Below are 17,160 nucleotides of genomic sequence, written 5' to 3'. Positions count from 1 at the left end.
AAAATAATATTTTATTTTTCCAATTAAGAAGGGTTCGGTGAATGCGCATATGAAACTGGTGGGGTTCAGTACCTCCAACAAGGTTAAGAACCACTGTCTTAACAGGTTCTACTTACTTTTAAACAAGTTCAGTAGTCTTTTTTAGCACACTGTCTGCTAGGTTCAAATTCCACTAGTCAGGCAGGCTCCTTGAGACCAGTCCTTGCCTCTCTAGCTCATCACAGGCAGCGCCGACACACAGCTCTCTGCTCAGCGCTCCGAGTCCCCCCCTTCCGGCCGTGAGTGGAGTGACGTCACGCCGCTGGAAGGGACCAAGAGACTCCTTCATAGGGGGAGTAAACAGGCTGCAGCAGACAGGAAAGGGAGCCGGGAGGTGACGGTCCCAGATGCAGGAGTGCACTCGGCACACAATTTGTACAGTGTCGCTGGCCGCGCTGGCGGCCGCGGCCGTGGCAGAGCTTCACCTGCGGCTGCGCCCCCCCCCTCCTATACGAAATGGTATCGCCCAGGGCACCCGTCAACCCCTGCCTTGTACCGGAGGCCCTGTGTGACCTCCACCAAACCCCCGAGACTCACTCACTGAACCCCTGGGGTTCGATCGAACCCAGGTAAAGAACCACTGTGTTAAGAACATATAATTAAATGGCTGGATTGGGGGGAGGGGAGGAAGCTGACTAAGGTGAGGTGACCAGCACTTTATTAATATAAAATGGCAGATAAAAAAATGTTTTTGTGTTATTTTAAAGCGGTGGTTCACCCACACTAACAACATTTTACCATTAAATTAGGCATAGTAGCGCGAGCTACAGTATGCCTGTATTGATTTTTTTATCCCCGTACTCACTGTGCAATCCTCTATAGAAGATTCCGACTCCCCGCGGGGAATGGGCGTTCCTATCAAGAGGGAGGATGATTGACGGCCGGCTCTGGCACATCACGCTCCCCGAAGACAGCCGGAACAGGTCTCGGCTCTTCACGGTGTTATACGGCGCCTGCGCACAGACTATGCGCAGGCGCCGTGAAGCGCCAAGTCCTATTTTGGCTATTTCCGGAGAATCGTGACGTGCCATAGCCGGCCGTCAATCATCCTCCCTCTTGATAGGAACGCCCATTCCCCGCGGGGAGTCGGAATCTTCTATAGAGGATTGCACAGTGAGTACCGGGCTAAAAAAATCAATACAGGCATACTGTAGCTCGCGCTACTATGCCTAATTTAATGCTATAAAAAAAAAATGTTTCATTAGGGTGAACCACCGCTTTAAATGAGCCTTCTCTTACTAGCAAAAACAAAATATATAAATTGCAGCCTCACTATGCCATCACATGCAGCCTCTGTGCCATAAATTGTCGCCACTGTGCCATCACATGCAGCCTCTGTGCCATCAATTGTCGCCATTGTGCCCATCCCATGCAGCCACTGTGCCCATCACACGCAGCCACTGTGCCCATCACACGCAGCCACTGTGCCCATCAAACGCAGCCACTGTGCCCATCAAACGCAGCCACTGTGTCCATCAAACGCAGCCACTGTGCCCATCACACGCAGCCACTATGCCCATCAAACGCAGCCACTGTGCCCATCACACAAAGCCACTGTGCCCATCACACGCAGCCACTGTGCCATCAATTGCCGCCAGTGTGCTGCGAGTTTGCCCCATCAATTGCTGCCAGTGTGCCCATCAACTGCCGCTGGTGTGCTGCCAGTTTGCCCCATCAATTGCTGCCAGTGTGCCCATCAACTGCCGCTGGTGTGCTGCCAGTTTGCCCCATTAATTGCTGCCAGTGTGCTGCAAAAAACAAACAAACAGCATACTGTACATGTCGGAAGTATGCTGAATGTAATGGTATATACATGTTTTTTCGGGTGAACCTCCATAACTATGTCGAGCAAAAAAAGAAAGTGGTTGGACGAATATGTACAATATGGATTTACATGTATAACGGAACGTGATGGGAGTCAGCGTCCTACCTGCATGATTTGCAATGCCAAGTTGAGCAATTCTAGTCTAGCACCGGCAAAACTAAGAGAACACTTCCTTAAGCTGCAAACCGATCCTCATAGCATCGTACGAAGTTGCTTACCTGATCGCAAAGCAGGGCAAACCACACACCATTGGTGAAACACTCATAAAACCAGCTGTGTTGAAGATGGCGAATATCATGCTGGGAAAAGCGGCTGAAGTTAAGTTATCCCACATTCCTCTTTCAAATGACACCATCAGCGACAGAATAGAGGACATGAGCAAAGACATCTAGGCTCAAGTAGTTGCAGATCTGATTTCAAGCCCGGCAAAATTCAGCCTTCATGGGATCTGAATTCGAGGTACTTCTGTACCATTCTAACGTTCGGTGGTTATCCCGGGGACAGGTGCTGAATCGTGTTTTTGCCGTGCGTGTGGAATTAGCCCTGTCTTTGCAAGAGCACCAACATTGTCATGCAGATTGCTTCAAAAATTCTGAGTTCATCCTCATCAGGGCTGGACTGGGACACCAATTTGGCGCTGGACTTCATCCAGACTGGCCCACTTTGACAGGTCTCTCCCACGTCGTTCACGTGAACTTCTTTTACTAGAGGAAGAAATTAAATGTATTCCCTGCTTTGCAGAGACACAAACTCCATCAATTCCCCCCTGTCAAACCCCCCTGTTTACATAGGCAGATTGCAGTTCTGGCTCTCTGCCCAAAGATCGGCGGGTGCCAGAGTACATCGGGTACCATGCACCTGCCATTTAGCTTCTGCTGTTTGTAATCAGACTAGAAGCGAGCAGCTGGCAACGCGCATGCATGCCCCCTACCTGATCTGACTCACAGGTGCCACCCTGTAGCAGTAAAACTGCTATAGGGCAGTCCATAAGCAGTTAAGCTCCTAGAAGCAAAACCAGGGACTCAGTCCCCAAAAGATGTCTATTCTAGCGCCGGCGGCTGGCCCCTTTCTCACACCTGAACCCAGCACACTGACAAGCGGCGCACCACAGCCCCAGGCGGGCGCTGTTAATGTCAGCTGCTCAAGTCCCAGCTTTGCCTCCTGCACTCCTCCTCCTTTGCCACATGCAGGGCAGAGAGCCCTTGGCTAGAAGATGCTTCCCCTCTCCCTTCCGCTGTCAAAACTGGATCCTGGAAAAAAATAATCCCTTCTCCCACCTGGGCGGTAGCAGAGAGAGGGTCACAAACATCTCCAGTTCAGCAGCACACAGAGACTATCGCCACTGAACTGGAGGGTGTGTGAAATTAAGGGAGTCTGGGGAGGAGCCAAGGAGACAAGGGGGAGTAGCCTGGAGCCGAGGAGACAAGGGGCAGGAGCCTGGGAGAGGAGCCTGGAGCCAAGGAGATCAAGGAGAGGGTCTTATGCCAGCACAAGGTCCAGGAGGATTGAAAGTGGCATTAGTACCAGCACAGACATACCTCCCAACATTTTGAGATGGGAATGAGGGACACTTACTAACAAACGTATGTAGGCATAGGACACACACCCTGCCCCCCCCCCCCTCTTAAAGGAGAATTAACCAAAAAAAAGGTTATTTAAATGCAGAAGAGCTTTTTTTTTTACCACTACTATTCCTTTATATTGGCTTTTAACCAGTTAACCACCAGTCGCCGTCCAAAAACGGCGGCAAGGTGGTTGCTTAACTGGGGGTCGCCGTTCTGAAACGGCGCCCAGCAGAAGCAGTAATGCGCGCCGCCTCGGGCGCGCACACAGAAAATTCTGTGCGCGCCGGGTCTATGAGACCCGGCGCTACACAGATCTCGGTAACTGACCGACAACAGCGGTCTTTTACCATGTGATCGCGCCGTCCAATGACGGCGCGATCACAGGTAAACAAACCGGCGTCATTTGATGACGCCGGTTCCTCCCTCCTCTCGCTGTACCGATCGGTACAGTGTGAGAGGAGAGCGCGGATGGCAGCAGCAGTGTGGGATGGATCTGTGACTATTGCAGTCACAGATCCATCCATCCCTGCTCAGCCATCCCTGCATTAACCCCTGCAATACTCTGCCTTCCCTGCGCAATACTCTGCAATGCTCTGCCTTCCCTGCGCAATTACTCTGCAATACCCCCTGCGCAATACTCTGCAAAACCCCCGCGCAATACTCTGCAAAACCCCCGCGCAATACTCTGCAAAACCCCCGCGCAATACTCTGCAAAACCCCCGCGCAATACTCTGCAATACCCCCGCGCAATACTCTGCAATTCCCCCGCGCAATACTCTGCAATACCCCCGCGCAATACTCTGCAATACCCCCGCTCAATACTCTGCAATACCCCCACACAATACACTGCAATACCCCCGCACCAATACTCTGCAATACCCCCGCGCAATACTCTGCAATACCCCCGCGCAATACTCTGCAGTACCCCTTGCGCGATACTCTGCAATACCCCCGCGCAATACTCTGCAATACCCCCGCGCAATACTCTGCAATACCCCCGCGCAATACTCTGCAATACCCCCGCGCAATACTCTGCAGTACCCCCTGCCAGTACTCTGCAGTACCCCTTGCGCAATACTCTGCAGTACCCCCGCACAATACTCTGCAATACCCCCCCGCGCAATACTCTGCAGTACCCCCGCACAATACTCTGCAATACCCCCCACACAATACTCTGCAATACCCCCCGCACAATACTCTGCAATACCCCCCGCACAATACTCTGCAATACCCCCCACACAATACTCTGCAATACCCCCGCACCATACTCTGCAATACCCCCCACACAATACTCTGCAATACCCCCCACACAATACTCTGCAATACCCCCCACACAATACTCTGCAATACCCCCCACACAATACTCTGCAATACCCCCCACACAATACTCTGCAATACCCCCCACACAATACTCTGCAATACCCCCGCACCAATACTCTGCAATACCCCCGCACCGATACTCTGCAATACCCCCGCACCAATACTCTGCAATACCCCCGCACCAATACTCTGCAATACCCCCGCACCAATACTCTGCAATACCCCCGCACCATACTCTGCAATACCCCCGCACCAATACTCTGCAATACCCCCGCACCAATACTTTGCAATACCCCGGCCAATACTTTGCAATACCACGGCCAATACTCTGCAATACCCAGAAAATACTCTGGGGAAAAAAATGTGTTTTAACCACTTCCTGCCCACGTCATATGAGGTCCTTGACTTTGTGCAGGGATATCTAAATGATGCCTGCAGCTACAGGCATCATTCAGATATCATTTTTTTCAGCCGGCGATTCTCTACACCATAAGAACGATCATGGCGGCTGTTCCGCCTCTTGATCGTTCTTACGGGAGGCAAAAAGGGACGTCCCCACTCCCTTCGCCCTCCGGTGCTTCTTCTGACTCACCGCTGCGATCGAAGCCAGGATCGTTTTTTTTCAGGCTTCCCAGCCTAGAGGTGAGATGTGGGGTCTTATTGACCCCATATCTCACTGTAAAGAGGACCTGTCATGCTATATTCCTATTACAAGGGATGTTTCCATTCCTTGTAATTGGAATAAAAGTGATCAAAACATTTATTTTTGGGGAAAAACGTGTCAAACTAAAATAAATAAAGTAAAATGAACAATAAAAATAAATATTTAAAGCGCCCCTGTTCCCGCGTGCTCGTATACAGAAGCGAATGTGTACGTAAGTCCCGCCCACATATGAAAACGGTGTTCAAACCACACATGTGGGGTATCGCTGCGATTGTTAGAGCGAGAGCAATCATTTTGGCCCCAGACCTCCTCTGTAACTAAAAACATGTAACCAGTAAAAACATTTAAAACGTCACCTATGGGGATTTTTAAGTAGCGAAGTTTGGCGCCATTCCACAAGCGTGTGCAATATTGAAGGGTGACATGTTGGGTATCTATTTACTCGGCGTAACTTCATCTTTCATATTATGCAAAAACATTGGGCTAACTTTAATGTTTTTTTTTTTAAAAAGCACAAAACTGTTTTATTTCCCAAAAAAATGCGTTCGAAAAATTGCTGTGCAAATACCATGCGCGATAAAAAGTTGCAACGACCGCCATTGTATTCTCTAGGGTCTTTGCTAAAAAAGCATATATAATGTTTTGGGGTTCTATGTAATTTTCTAGCAAATAAATGATGATTTTTACATGTAGGAGAGAAATGTCAGAACTGGTCTGGGTGCTCCAGAACGCCTGATGGTGCTCCCTGCATGTCGGGCCTCTGTATGTGGCCACGCTGTGTAAAAGTCTCACACATGTGGTATCGCCATACTCGGGAGGAATAGCAGAATGTGTTTTGGGGTGTAATTTGTGGTATGCATATGCTGTGTGTGAGAAATAACCTGCTAATATGAAACTTTTTTGAAAAAAAATAAAAATAAAAAAAACCTTGATTTTGCAAAGAATTGTGGGAAAAAATGACAACTTCAAAAAACTCACTATGCCTCTTTCTAAATACCTTGGAATGTCTTCTTTCCAAAAAGGGGTCATTTAGGGGGTATTTGTACTTTTCTGGCATGTTAGGGTCTCAAGAAATGAGATAGGCCGTCAGTACATCAGGTGTGATCAAATTGATCAATTTTCAGTAATTGGTACCATAGCTTGTAGACCTTATAACTTTCACCTAGACTAAATAATATCCAAATTTTTTTTTTTTTAACCAAAGATATGTAGCAGTATACATTTTAGGCCAAATTTATGAAGAAAAATTCATTTTTTGCAAAATTTTATAATAGAAATGAAGAAAAATTAATTTTTTTACAAAATTTTCGTTCTTTTTTCATTTATAGCGAAAAAAATAAAAACCGCAGAGGTGATCAAATACCACCAAAAGAAAGCTCTATTTGTGGGAAAAAAAGGACAAAAATTTCATTTGGTTACAGTGTTGTATGACTGAGTTATTGTCATTCAAAATGTGAGAGCACCGAAAGCTGAAAATTGGTCTGGTTATTAAGTGGGTTTAAGTGCCCAGTTAAAATGTACAAATGCAGCAATTTAGAAATTGGATGAAAGATTTAGCTCTGGGAAACACTTTTTGAAAGATAAAAGGTGCATTTTATATACAACTATATAGATCAGACCAAAATGAGGGACAAATGAGGGACATTGTTCCAAATCAGGGACAGTCCCTCGAAATATGACAGTTGGGAGGTATGGCACAGATGAAGATTTCTCTCTTCTATCTCTTTGGAAGGTAGGGCAAAAAAGCTGCTTCTAGCTTGATGGATCAGAGTCTAGCTGGCTGTGTATGTTATTATATCAGCCCTGCCCTTGTGCCATGCCCGCAGTCTCTGTTCATTCTGTGTGCCAAGCCTGCAGTCTCTGTTCATTCTGTGCGCCACGTAGTCTCTGTTCATTCTGTGCACCAAGCCCGCAGTCTCTGTTCATTCTGTGTGCTAAGCCCGTAGTCTCTGTTCATTCTGTGCGCCACGTAGTCTCTGTTCATTCTGTGCACCAAGCCCGCAGTCTCTGTTCATTCTGTGTGCTAAGCCCGTAGTCTCTGTTCATTCTGTGTGCCACACCCATAGTCTCTCTTCATTCTGTGTGCCATGCCCGCAGTCTCTGTTCATTCTATGCGCCACAGTATCTGTTCATTCTGTCCGCCACACCCACAGTCTGTTAATTCTGTGCGCCATGCCCGTGGTCTCTGTTCATTCTGTGCACCACGCCCACAGTCTCTGTTCATTCTGTGTGCCACGCCCACACTCTCTGTTCATTCTGTGCACCACGCCCACAGTCTCTGTTTATTCTGTGTGCCACGCCTGCAGTCTCCGTTTATTCTGTGTGCCATGCCGCAGTCTCTGTTTATTCTGTGTGCCATGCCCGCAGTCTGTTCATTCTGTGCGCCATGTCTGCAGTCTGTTCATTCTGTGCGCCATGCCTGCGGTCTCTGTTGATTCTGTGCGCCATGCCCACAGTCTCTGACAATCTCTTTTGCCATATTTGCAGTTTATGATCATCCCTTGTGCCATATATGCAGTCTCTGACCATCTCTTGTGCCATGTGTGTAGTCTCTGACAACTTTTTGAAACATGCTGTCAGTCTCTGACCATCTCTTGTGCCATGTCTGCAGTCTCTGACCATCTACTGTGACATGTATGCAGTCTGTATTCATCTCTTGTGCCATGTCTGCAGTCTCTGTGGACTGTGATGTTAGGGGATCTCTATAGACTCTTGTGTAAGGAGGGGGTGGTGGTGACCAGAGACTACCTTACATCAGAGTTTCCCTTTACACCAGAGTCGGCAGCATCAACTCTTACATCAGAGACCTCAGAGTTCTCCTTATGTTAGGGTCCACAGAGTGCCTGCGTACACTGTAAAGGAAAACCCTGTGTCTGGTTATATTAACCTGACCTTTATATATAAGAAGTATGTTTTTTGCCTTTTTTTATAATTTAAATACATTGCCAAATCGCAACAAGTTACATGTGCGATTAGCACAATATATAGCCTAAATATTGATATCTGCACTGTTTTGCACTAAAACTGGACATTTTATGTACTTTTTGAAGTGTGCGTAAAAAAAATGTGGTTCTGCCAATAAACTTCAGGATTTTTGCAATTAAAAAATTGGTGCTGCTTGAAAATTTTGAAAGCCCTTTCAGTAAATTTTACTTCAGGGGGCTGCGAACACTGCACCCCAGTAAAGTGCCCCCCTCCCCCTGCTATGTATCCTGAGTGCCGCTTGCCCATTTCCCACGTCCAGGAGCGACAAAGCAGGTGCCACCCGGGAAAGGGGAGGGAGAACAGTAGACATACGTCCGTTCTCCTCCCCTTCTTCTTTCTGATCCGGAAGCAACATTGACAGTTTCTCCGGCCATTAAGGCCGGGAAAGAATGTAATGCAGTGCAATCTACACTTCATTACATTCATGACTGAATGCATAATAACATTGATTATGTAACATCAGCAGGCAAATAGAGTGTATGCCATATTTCCGACAGCAAAAAATTGAGAGCTGGTTCGCAAATTGTCCGACGGGAAAAGTTCTTGACGGAAATTCCGATCGTCTGTATGCAATTCCGATGCGCAAAAAAACACGTATGCTCGGAATCAATTCGACACATGCTCGGAATCATCGAACTTCATTTTTCTCGGCTCGTTGTAGTAGTGTAAGTCATCGCGCTCTTGACGGTCGGAATTTTGTGTGTCCGTGTGTATGCAACACAAGTTTGAGCCAAAATTCAGTCAGAAAAAAATCCACGGTTTTCTTGTCGAAATTTCCGATCGTGTGTACGCGGCATAAGGGTCCTTTCACAAAGCGTGAACTCCGTCTGCAATCTGCTTGCTCAGCAGGGGATCTGTCCGTTGATCCCCGTTGAGCAGGGGGGTGCCAGGTCCATGTCTGCTCTGCTTTTGCAGAGTGAACACAGACACAGCCCACAGCCCATCTCTATGGGCGGTCGGATGTAAACAAACTGCCTGTCAGTTTACACCCAACTTTCCCATAGATTCCCATCTGTCTGTTTTTAACACATCGGATTGTATGTGGTGTAAATGGACACATGTCACATGGACAGGCGGACCTGATCGATCAGAACGTTTGTGTGATAACCCCTAACAAATTAAAGCTGAACTTCAGCTAACAAGCTAAAACAGTTGCAGCAACATTGTTTTTGTTCTTTTTCAGATAAAGGATTTACACATATTAATAAAAAACTGACCATGCCAAAAAAAAAAAAAAGGCATTCCCCTTCCCCCAAAATCCATACCAGACCCTTATCTGAGCATGTAGCCCGGCGGGACAGGAAAGGTGGGGGGGACGAGCGATCATCCTGCGCCCACCCCAAAGCACTTTGTCCCCATGTTGATGGGGACAAGGGCCTGTTCCCGACAATCCTGGGCATTGATTGTGGGGGTCTACGGGCAGGGGCCTTATCGAAATCTGGAAGTCCCCTTTAATATGGGCCCCAGATCCGGGCCCCCCCTATGGGAATGAGTATGGGGTACATTGTACCCCTGCCCATTCACCAAAAAAAAGAAGCGTAGTGTTACAAAAACTAAGAGACGTTTTTTGACAAGTCTATTTAAAAATAAAGAATGTCCCCCGTTGTCTCTCCAACGTGTCTTCTTTCTCCAGTCCTCTCCCTCCGCTGATATCTTCTCCCTCCAACAATGTCTTCTCCCTCCGGTGATGTCTTCTTCCTCTGGTCTTCCCCCTCCGCTGATGTCTTCTTCCTCTGGTCTTCTCCCTCCGGTGATGGGATGTCTTCTGCTGCCACTGACCCGCTAAAAATAAAAAAAGGTCGGGGGGGCGTGTCCTGATGTGAGCAGCGGCGGACGCTTTTGCTGGGAGCTCCGGGTATCCTGAATGCCATCCGTGCCCATCCGTGCATCTAACTGCTAATCTGGGACCAGTGAACGTACCTGCCTGCTCAGCCCGGTCCCCTGCAGTGTCCTGTGCAGCCAGTTTGGAGCGATTCTCCCGGTGGACACCCGAAAATCGCTGCTGCAGACTCACGCGGCCGCCGCCATCTTGTCAATCTGCGGCCTCTCTGGGGACTTGGAATCCGGCGGTTTCGGAGGTAAGGGACCTCCATCTGTCCCCCCCTGACACTCATCTGCCTGTCGGAGGCACTCTGGAGGCCGAGCTGAGTCCTGGGGACGTCCGCAGCGGTTGTGGCCTGGTCCGGCGCGGCGCGGCCTAGCTCGGTCAGTGAATCCCCGGTGTTTCCTGAAATAGCTGCCCCAGGGGAGTGCATCGCGGTCGATCTGGGCCGACTTGGGAGGAGTGGATCTCCCCTCTACTTCTGCCTGGTCATCCATCCGAGGCCCTATAACAGCTGAGAGTGCTGCCTAGTCCTGCCGGTCTGAACTGTTCTCCTGGGCCCCCTGTGCTTCCAAACGGCTGCCTTTGTCTTCCTGCACTTCCCTACTCTGACACTGCTGATCCCATATCCCTTCCACTGTGATCCTGCCTGTGTGCCTGCTGTGTGGGGGGGCTGCTGACTGCCTGTCTAACGTGTGGGGGCCAGTGGCTCGAGGCCTGCGGTCAGCTTGGGTCACATCTGGCTGTGCGCTGCTCACGCATCCGGGCTCGCTTGGTTGGTCGGGCTGGATAGAACTGCCTAATGTCCCCCTCCTCCAGAAAAAACGGAAAGGGGCACTCTAAATCCGCCAAGGTTGACACTCCAGTCCAGCTGCCGCCGCCCGCCTCCCCACAGGCAGATCCCATCCTGCTCGGTCAGCTTCGAGCCCTACTGGCGGGTCTAGAAATTGAGCCTGGAGGATCTCAAATGGCGGAGGGCTCGGTCTCTCCGCCACCGGACAGTACGGCCAAGATCCTTGCTGCGATCGAGCAGAGTAAGACCTCGCTGCTGGTGCGCATTGACCATCTTGCTGAGGAGTGCAATTTAATACGAAATGACCTCGACAAAATAAGAGGGAGAATGACCGAAACTGAAACCAGGGTGTCTGCCACCGAAGATCTTACAGCCACTCATGCTACCTCCATCGCTGAGCTGCAGCGCACAGTACAGTCCCTGGTAGCAAAATCCGATGATGCTGAAAACAGGCTGAGGCGCAACAACGTTAGAGTTCTGGGTCTACCCGAGAGAGAAGAGGGAGATCGTCCTGCTGAATTTGCGGAGGAGTTCTTTAAAACCCTTTTGGGCCTGGTGGATGTCCCACCTACCTACGTGGTTGAGAGGGCCCACCGGGTGCCTGCTGGCCGTGCCATCCCAGGGAATTTTCCCCGTCCTTTTTTGGTCCGCTTCCTCAACTATAGAGACAGAGACAGGATCCTTTCTGAGGCCCGGAGAAATCCCAATCTCAAGTATGGCAACTCCTCGGTGCTTCTTTTCCCCGACTTCTCGGCTGACTTGCAGAGAAAGCGGAAATCCTTCAATGATATTCGCAGACGACTCAGAGATAAGAACATTGAGTACAACATGCTTTACCCCAGCCGCCTGAGGGTTCAACACGAAGGGACAACCCGTTTCTTTGACAACCCTGCGGATGCAGACGACTGGCTGACCACGTTAAGATAAAGGCTTTTGTTTTTTCTTTTCCTTCTACCTGATGCACGGATGTTACATATCCTTGTTAACTTCATCCTACACATCTCCGGCACATACCGGAGCAACCACTAATGCACTTTTACACGTGACCTACACTCGACCCTAACGGTTTAGTGTTTCCTGAGAAGAGATAGACCTGGTGCTCTCCATTCTTGTGGAGGTACTCTTAACAGCTGGAGGAACTCCAACCCCGCTCCAGACTACTTCGCCCTTCTGGCTGTGAAGAGATACGTGTCCCCCACCCTGGCCCTCTGTCTCTTTTTTTTTTGGTTACACACGGGTTTGGGTGGCCTGACATGTTATATGGTGGTTGGACTGGCACCAGAAGTGTAGTGCCCCGGGTTTAGGGGCCAAACTGCACTCTCAAGTTTTTGGTTCAGGGTATAAACTATTCCCAGGCCCTCTCCCCTGTTTCGAGAGAGGGATGGGACATAGTAGGAAAGGCACCTTGTGCCTGGGTTGTTTAATTATTTTCTTTTGGTTTGTTTTACTGGTATGTTTCATGATTTTCATATGCTATGGTGCTGACACTCAAAGATATGTCCTGATTGGGATTGTGCTGCTCATTTTTGGTCTCCAAATTCAAATATACTCCCAGGTCCTCCTGTTAAGTCCCCACCATGATGGCTAGTCTCAAGGATAACTCCTTTTCCGTTCTTTCATGGAACGTTCGAGGCCTAAATTCCAAATTTAAGAGAGCCCTCCTATTTCAATACCTGAAATCAAATTCTCCCCAAATTATCCTCCTCCAGGAGACCCATCTTATGGGCAGCAAAATCCTAACATTAAAAAAGCCGTGGATTCAAAAGGCGATTCACGCCACATACTCCACTTACGCTAGGGGAGTGTCGGTTCTGGTGCACAAGAACTTCCCGTGTGTAATTGAAGAGATATGCACGGACCCCCAGGGTAAGTTTGCTCTGGTGGTATTTACATTGTGGTCTCAAAGGTATATTGTGGTGAACATCTATGTTCCTCCGCCTTTCTCCCCTACTGTTTTGTACAAGGTCCTGGAAAAGGTCACCCCTTTTTGCCCTGGGAAGCTATTGGTCATGGGTGATTTCAATGCCACCATGTCAGCTGATCTTGACAGGCCCACTCCTCCCAAATCGCATTGTCCAGCTCTGTCCGCTTGGGCCCAGGCAATTGGCTTGGTTGAGATATGGAGGTGGAAACATCCAACTACCCGGTCCTACTCCTGTTTCTCGGCTTCCCACAAAACTGCCTCGCGGATAGACCTGGCCTTTGCTAACCCGCTGTTGTTGGCGGATGTTCTAGAGGCGACCTATTTGCCCAGTGGACTGTCGGATCATAGCCCTTTGACCGTGGTTTTCCGCACCCCTGCATCCCGTAGCGCAGCTCTGTGGAGGCTGGGGCCAGACTGGATCTCCCATCCAGACCTTGCTGACGAAATGCCTAAATTGTTGAGTGAATTCTGGGTGCAGAACTCAGGGTCCGCCCCTACAGCCATTACATGGGACGCCTTTAAGGCCTACTCTAGGGGACAATATATTTCTTCTATTGCAGCTATCAGACAAAAACAAGCATCGGAGACTCGGTCCCTGCAACAGTCGGTACTAGAGCATACTAACAATTATGGTGCAGACCCCACCCCAGGCCACTTTGATCTCTTGGCAGCGGCACAGAGAGAACTAAACCTTCATCTGGTAGAAATAACAAAGCTGGATGCGTACAAACGCAGACAACGATTCTTTGAACAGGGTGACAGGAATGGTCGACTGTTGGCCATGATGGCTCAACATGATCAACCACTTACACTTATCTCCACTATAACCACCCAGGGCGGGGGGACGGCAACTACCCCTTCAGATATCCTACAAGAATTTACTAACTTTTATGAAACTTTGTATACCTCCAGCCTGCCCTCTGCCTTTCGGCCTGAGGAGCTACGAGATCTGTTGGACCCTCTGGCCCTCGGCTGGTTGTCGGACTCAGAGCGGAAGGCATTAGTGCAACCTTTCACAACGTTGGAGGTTCTGAATGCAATCCGATCCTTCCCCTCCGGGAAGGCACCAGGCCCTGACGGGCTGCCGATAGATTTTTATAAAACACATGAAGAGGTGCTGGCACCACAGTTGGCATCGTTATTCACAAAATGTCTCTCGGAGGGGAAATTGCCAGATTCTATGTATCACGCCCATCTAACCTTGATTTACAAACCTCAGAAAGACCCCACTTCCTGTGCTTCCTACAGGCCCATTGCGCTGCTAAACAATGACTTTAAAATTTTGACCAAACTCCTCGCTATTAGATTGTACCCCATGCTCCCCTCGGTGGTTGACTCTGATCAAACAGGTTTCATGCCCCGTAGAGCCACAGATGTCAACCTTCGCAGACTCTTCACAAACATCCATGCCCAGCACATTAATGAGGGATCCCGCGCTGTTGCCTCCTTAGACATCGAGAAGGCATTTGACACAGTTGAGTGGCCCTTCCTATGGGAGACATTGCGTAGAATGGGCTTCCCTCTGCTCTTCATCAAATGGCTTCAGGTGATTTACAAATGTCCCACCTCCGCTGTGCGCCTGGGGGGCCAGTTGTCCGGCCCCTTCAGGCTATCCAGGGGAACGAGACAGGGTTGCCCTCTCTCCCCAGCACTATTCGCCCTTGCAGTGGAGCCGGTGGCGGAGGCGCTACGCACATCCCCGCACATCAAGGGTCTGCGCATAGGGCCGCTGGAGGAGAGGGTGGCACTATACGCTGACGACATGCTCCTTTTCCTCGGCGACGCGGGTCCATCGTTACAGGGTGCGCTGACGGTACTAAACACCTTTGCCGGGGTCACGGGACTAAAGGTCAACTGGTCCAAATCGTTGCTATTCCCAATTGACCAAGCAGCAAGGATGACATCCCCTTCTGACACTCCCCTCCAGTGGGTAGACACGTTCAAATACCTAGGTGTAATTATCTCCTCTCAAGCAACAGACTTCATTTCTCTCAACTTAGACCCAGTATTGCTGGATATAAAAGTCAGACTTAAATCGTGGAGTAATTTACCGCTGTCCTTATGGGGCCGAATTAACCTCATTAAAATGAAGATCGTTCCCAGACTCACTTACCTTTTCCGTCATTCCCCGCAGTGGATTCCAAAATCCTTCTTTAAAAGGCTTAATCAGATTTTTTCTTCCTTCCTCTGGGGCCCCTCCCCGCCGAGATATAAACTAAGCACCTTGATGAGACCGCAGACACAAGGGGGTATGGCGTTCCCCGATTGTTATAAATATTACCTTGCCGCACAACTGGTGACGGCGGCGTGGTGGCTAGATCCAGATGCCTCAAATTCAGCTATAGCCCTGGAGGCGGCAGTGGTGGGCTCATTGGAGGCACTCAAATTACTGATCTATAGGGGACCTTGTGCCCCTTACCCCCTGACCCCCTCCATGTGCACCACCATACGCGCATGGCGAGCGGGGTTGGCGGTGGAGAAGTACAGATCTAATGAAATCTCACCGAACGCTCCGCTTTGGCTGAATCCGACTACACCTCATTTATACAAAATGCTAGATCCATATGTATGGACCAAATATGGCATCAAACTTATATCTCATATAACGGAGAACAATACCCTGATCCCCTTGTCCCGACTCTCACAGACTTATAATATACCAAATCATTATGTCTTTCGGTACCTACAGCTGTCGCATGCGTTTAATGCCCAATTCCCACATTCCTCCTGCATGGTGGTTCAGTCAGGGTTGGAGAAGACACTTCGTTCCAGATGTGCTGAAAAACCAACATCTCGGCTGTATGAACATTTGATATTTGTGTCTCTCCCTCCCATGGATAAGCTCTGGTCCTGTTGGCAAAGAGATATCCCTACGCTGGACAACGATGATTGGGACGATGTTTGGAATTTCCCCTTTAGCTCCCTAGTTTCATTACGAGACAGGCTTGTACAGTTTAAAATCGTGCACAGAGCTTACATTACACCTCATAGGCTTCATAAAATGAACCCTGAGCTTCCCGCAGAATGCTGGAGGTGTGGTGTCTCCCCGGGAGACTTTACACATATTTTCTGGACTTGCCCTAAGATCCAGCAGTATTGGACTGAGGTGCTGGATCTGATTGGCCGAGTCGCCCTGATTACAGTGCCAATAACGATGGAGGTGTGCCTTTTGGGCCTGATAGAGACGCTGGTGCCGACTGTTGCGGGGAGGACTTTGATTGGGTTATTACTCTTTTATGCCCGGAAAAATATAGCTATGAATTGGAAGAAACCCACGATGCCTTCTCTGGCTCAATGGAAGCGTCTCGTAAACGAGAGCCTTCCCCTGTATAAAGACACATATGAAAGTAGAGGGTGTCCCTTGAAATATGGAAAAATCTGGCGTACGTGGTTGGCGGAACCTACAACGGCTTGATTGCCAGGTGAGGAAGTTACGGAGTAGTTCGTAGGTACTCTGCCGAGGCGGGGTAGGGGAGGATTATGGGCCTGATCGGGGAATAGCTGTTTCTGGTGTTGGAGGAGAGGTCTGGCATACTCGATATCAAACTGTGGCTCAAATGCACATGTACATGTCATGAGTTGTTCATATTACATACTATAAATACGGAGACTTGTTAAGCACTATCTGACATGCTGTCTATATACCAGTCGATGTGATTTTTTTTTTTTTTTTTTCTTTTTAATGTTTGTTTGCTTTGGTGTTGTTTATTGTTCGAAAATGCAATAAAAAAGATTTATCAAAAAAAAAAAAAAAAAAAAAAGGTCAGCTGTGCAGCTCAGTTTACATGCCAGGGATGTTGCATTGCATGTCTCTTCTACAATCAAAACCTGCCTGCTTGCAGTGAATTACTGTGGAAATTCAGTTCCACTTTAAATGGTTGCCTTAAATGCCTTGACCCTAGGCAAGATGAGTCAATTTTCAGCACACTGCAAACTAAACTCTTCTCTGTCTCTGTCCCCGTGCTACTGGCACTGTTCCAGTCATATCATGCAAGATACAGGAGGTGGAATACAGTTTATATCACAGGGCCAGGGCCTGTAGCCGGAAGTAGCAAAGCTGGCACCGGCCCCAGCCACTACTATTAAAAAATAGTCCCACTACGACTGCTTCTCAACTATGCTCCTCATTCTGCAGACAGCGGGGCGGCAAATCGAAGTCACGATCTACTATTCAAAAGCAATAGAAGAAGGAAAATCACCGCTCAAGGTGGGTCTACTATAGG

Source organism: Rana temporaria, chromosome 1 (genome assembly GCF_905171775.1).
Source record: "Rana temporaria chromosome 1, aRanTem1.1, whole genome shotgun sequence".
Classification (NCBI taxonomy): domain Eukaryota; kingdom Metazoa; phylum Chordata; class Amphibia; order Anura; family Ranidae; genus Rana; species Rana temporaria.
The sequence above is the reverse complement of the archived record's forward strand: the minus strand, read 5'-3'. Positions refer to the sequence as shown.